Source organism: Peromyscus maniculatus, chromosome 11, assembly GCF_049852395.1.
Source record: "Peromyscus maniculatus bairdii isolate BWxNUB_F1_BW_parent chromosome 11, HU_Pman_BW_mat_3.1, whole genome shotgun sequence".
Classification (NCBI taxonomy): Eukaryota; Metazoa; Chordata; class Mammalia; order Rodentia; family Cricetidae; genus Peromyscus; species Peromyscus maniculatus.
In genome coordinates, this window is record NC_134862.1 from 88,504,870 (window position 1) to 88,509,819 (window position 4,950).

General features: G+C 43.7%; 1 long non-coding RNA gene across 1 annotated transcript; it reads right to left on the reverse strand.

Annotated features, from left to right (window-relative positions):
• Positions 1-592: 592 nt before the first annotated feature.
• LOC107400870 (uncharacterized) lies at positions 593-3,682 on the reverse strand. Its single transcript, XR_006062155.2, has 2 exons — positions 3,550-3,682; positions 593-1,273 (listed from the first exon to the last, which is right to left on the reverse strand). It is a non-coding gene; the product is annotated as an uncharacterized LOC107400870 (long non-coding RNA).
• Positions 3,683-4,950: the final 1,268 nt, after the last annotated feature.

Sequence of the window (4,950 nt, forward strand, 5' to 3'; positions counted from 1 at the left end):
AGCTGGTCAGCAAGCCCCAGAGATCCTCTGGTCTCTGCTCAGAGTTGTGTGAGCCACCGTACTCCTGCTTTATACATGGAGGTTGGGGGATTTGAACCTGGGTCTTCATGCTTGTGCTGCAAACCCTTTACCAACTGAACCATATCCCCAGCTTTGGAAATAACCTTTTCATGCTCATGGCCTCAGCATTCATATAGTTCCTGACATACCAAAGGATGGGTTATGGACTGTGGTTCTTTTTTAAGCTTGAGAGTTCTTTTAAGCAAATTTAAATGGTAGGTTTAGCAGATGGTGCCCTGGCTCAGCTCTCCTAGACATGGGTCAGGTCACTGCTCTGGGGCACAGATTTTACAGCCTGGGGTTTTCTAGAATCATGGCCATAGAAGTCATGGCCATTTGCGCTTCCAAATTCTGATTGTCCCTCTGAAGATACGTTTTCTTTCTTCTGTAGGGCATCCTCCCACCATGGCGTTCTGACCCAACTCTAGGAGGCATCGTCTGTCAAAGAAATGAGAGGAGAGCTTTGTGAAGCCAGGGTGTGGTACCGATCGCAAGTACTGATCGTGACTGGAGCAGATGGCCTAAAATGAAGTTTGGTTGTATAGGAATTTAAAAGAAAAGGACATTTCCTTTTCTCAACATAGACTCTTCTACTAATTTTTGTGGCATTGCTATGTCCTTAAAACATCAAACATGATAGCCACATTATACTCAGCAGTATCTTAGGCAACAGCCACATGTGTAAACTACAGACGATGATACCATCGATGACTCAATATAATTACAGCCTTGCTCCTAAACCCCGTCTTTCTATGCATCCAAAGCACACGATAGACATTATTGAGTTGCTTTGCTCTCCAGTTTTGTCGGTTAGGTAGGGAGCAGGCATCGCTATTGTCTTTATCTCACACAGAGAAAGCTTTCCTGGGAGTGAGCTGTCCAGAGCCCCATTGGCAATAAGAGCCACTGGAAAGGAAATGGCTGGAGCCTTAATTTAAAAGACAGGACTTCCTGTAGCGGCAACTCCAGGTCCCCGTGATGGAATATTTCTAACTTCAGGCATCCTCGGAGCAAGAGGGCACAGAGGGCTCATTATTTTCCTCCATCTGTGGATGTACAGGAAGGACTTGAGTTCAAGATAACTTAATGAACTCACTTCAGCGGTGTGCACTGTTGTCTACAGGGGTATTCAGTATGTCCTTTCTTTTCTTTCTTTCCAAGATGGCAGAGGCATTACGAACACAGCTCCACAAAGGAGGATCCACGGCAGAATCTGGAATACAAATGGGATGCTATAGGAATTTGGTGTTTTTTTTTTTGTTTTTGTTTGTTTGTTTGTTTGTTTGTTTGTTTCCCTTGTATTAGAAGTGATTTCAAGGCAAGGATGTAGCTCATGGGAACAATGCTTGCCTAGGATGTGTGAGGTCCTGGATCTGACTCCAGCCCCCTCCCCACAAATAAATAAAATAAAATAAAGAAAAGGAGCAGTTATTCTATACTGCTGCAAACTTAAGGAGTTGTAAGGTCCGAGGTTCAAGAACTACCTTTGACAGTTATGTGATTTGGAGAAAGTTTTGTGGGTGCTTTAGTTTCATGGTTTGGCAATTCAGGGGATGGTATGTAGGGTCTTGTCCACTCCAGGCAGGTGCTCACTCCCCAAGCTGCACCCCAGTCCATTTTTAAAAGTTCATCAACCTCTCTGGATTTCACCTTTTCTTCTTTTAAATTGATTTTTATTTACTAAAAGCTTTTCCTTTTTGAAACAAAGTCTCATTTATCCGAGGCTGGCCTTGAACTCACTAGCTATCCAAGGACAACACTGAACTTCTGATCCTTTGCCTTTGCCTCCCTGGTGATGGGCTTATTATAGGTGTGCACCACCATGTGTGGTTTGTGGAGTGCCACCGTTCAAACCTAGGGCTTCCTACACGCTAGGCAAACACTCCACCAATTGAGCCACATTCCTGGTCCCTATTTTCATTTGTTGAAGGTCATAAAAACTGATCTATAACATTGTGCATATTCATGCGCTGCTTTGATGCGCATGTTGGGTAATGCGCAAGTGAGAGCGACCATTGTTTTCTCCTTTCTTATTTCCTTGTCAGGAAAATATACAATGTATCTTCTTCTATCTTTTTGTTGTTCTTAATGTTGTTGTTAAGACTGAGTCTCACTCTGCAGCCCACCCCGGCTTCAAACTTACAACAATTCTCCTGCCTCGGCTCAAGTCTGAGGTATTACTCCCAGCACCTCTTTTAAAATGAGAAATTCCTCTTTTAAAATAAGGAATATTATGGTTATCTTTGGTCACCTTGCTGTGTGACAGCACACTTACTTATCCTGTCTAGCTTAATACTTACTGACTGGCCTTTTCTCATTCCCCTGCCTCATTTTTCTTGTCTGTGCAATGGATACAGTATTTCCTTATCCAATGGCTATGATGATAAAAGGAGACTATATATGTAAAATGCTTTCTCAATAGTAAAATACCATAAAAACAAGATATGATGTATACTGAACTACCAAAACCACATGCTCTAATATAGGTTGTATTTTCTGTCTGGGATGCCTATTCTTTTTTTTTTTTAATTTAGAAATTTATTCTGTTTAATCCACAAGCTTTATATAGCTTTAGTTAAAAAATAAAATAAAATAAAACAAGTGAAACCAAGACACTATGTCCAAGTCCAGGACACCCCGCCCCCCCCAGCCTGCCAATGCAAGAGCTCTTCAGTTGTGTGAACCAATTCGAAGAGTAAGGAAAAAAATATGGAATGGAGCCACGAAGTTTCATAAAACAAATTTATCTAACTGAAGGGTCCTTGCTGGGTCAGATACATTGCCTTTACAAAAGAGGGGGGGGGGACAAAACAAACCAACCCAAAGAGGACAAAATCCCAGTTCTAAATCAACTTATGCGCCTGTCACGCACAGACAGACTCTCCGTGGGATGCCCACTTCTAACGCGCTATCAGTACAAAGAACATTTCTTTAACTCTGTAAATTATTACTTCCTTGAGCAATTAGCAGAAGAGAAACCGAAGTGGGACAAGGAGACCTGGGGCTGCTGGTGTATCGCAGTTTCAGGACTGGGAGTACAGAGGGCGTCTAGGTGGCGGAAGTCAAGGTTGTATATACTCTGTAGAAAGCAGGCAGTGTGGAAAACTGCTTCCCCGTGCCTTCTGGAACGCCGGCCCCTTTGTCCAGAAACTTCGAGGTAAAGAATTCCATAGGCAGCATTTGTGTTATTAATCGTAGCTAGAACTTAGTTGCAGGTAAGCCAGATTCTGCTGGGCAGTGTTACTGCTTCTTCAACTAAGACGTGTACATACTTAAACCCAGGATCAAGCCCACAGGATTTGAACTCCTAACCTTTAAAACATAGGCAGCTCCTTTGGCTACCCGGCGAACCGATTGGTTCCTGTTTGCCAGGATTGGAGTTCTTAGGTAGACAGAGCCCCACTGATTCCACGGCCCCCACAGACTAACACCGAGAAGCCCAAAGGCCTATCCATTTTAGATTTCTGGAGCTCTGACGCCGTCCCTTACCTCCCCGCCACAGTTCCAGGCTTGCAGCGTCCCGGGTAAATCACACTGGAACGCACAGGCCTCCATCTTGCTGTAAGGACACGTTGGGCTGCGAGGAGAAGGAGGGCCATTTTCTTGGACATTCCTCTAGAACTAGAACACTTGTAGTAGGTTTTTGGTTTCGTTTTTGGTTCATAAAGCTCTCCCAAAGAGAGCAGGACTGCTGTTGTCTCTGGGGGGCAGAGCCTCGGCCACATGGGCTGTCTGTCCAGGGGTGGTAATTAAAACCAAAACCCTTTTTTTCTGGCACGTGTTAACTTTTCTCCAAGCAGTCAGAATTGGACTGCACCCCCCTCTCTGAAGTGATTTAATGATCACATCAGAAGAACAAGTCTCTTAAAATAGAGTCAGACTTCAGCTCCCACAAAGAATTTTAAGTTAGAAAGAAAGAGGTAGGATTATTTCCAACATCTGACTGAAAAACGTTGTTTACTGTGACCTGAAAATGACAAAAATCGGCATAGCCTGTGACATTATGTGACAGAAGGAGTGAAGATGTTCTCTAAAACAATAAAAAACAAAATTTAAAATAAAAAAGGCTTGAACCTCATTCCCTGCAGGTTTTAAAGATGACCTATGCCAAAATCTGCTTTCTGGAATTTTTTTTTTTCAAGTCTGGCTCCTGCCATCAGGTTTGGCTGGGAAGAAAAGCCTGGAAGACCGTGGCTTGGAATGTGTGATGTTAAACTCAGACAGTGTTCCCTTTATAGCAAGTAAGCCTCTGCCATGGCTGCGCACATGCTTTGAGTCAGAGACAGTGACTGGATTGGGAGAACTCAGGTTCAAGCTCCCGCCTCACGCTACCGTGAAGGAATGGCTGAGCTGATAGGTGGAAGGCCACCCAGCAATTTGGATGAAGAAAGAGTCTGGATTAGAAACTTGGAATTTCCACGTCATCCTTTAGAACTCTGCAAACCTGGTCCACAAAAGCAATGTTTTCTAAGGCTTTGAAGCCCAAAGGTGCACGTCACGTCACAGGCGTGAGGTGTGCTGGGTGTCCTCCCTGGGCACAGGGGCCAGACGTTGGACACTATAATGATCATTAACTTTCACTGGGGGCAGAGTTAGAACTTAAAATTGTCTTACCACAAGTTATTGACAACATATCCTAATCCAGATAGAGCAGGGAAGTGCTATTCCCCTAAACCCATTCATGTCAGTGGACAACAGATATAAAATGCAGTGTAAGGTCTATCTCATGTCATATCTCATGTGTCACATCCTTAGCAAATCAGCGATGATTACTCATGGGAAACAGAAGGCATTCTCTTTTACAAAACCTGAGAGCACCATGCCATATAGAGGAAGCTAAACTGGAAAAGCTATTCCCAGGAAAGAGGCAAATACAGAGCTCCCCATCAC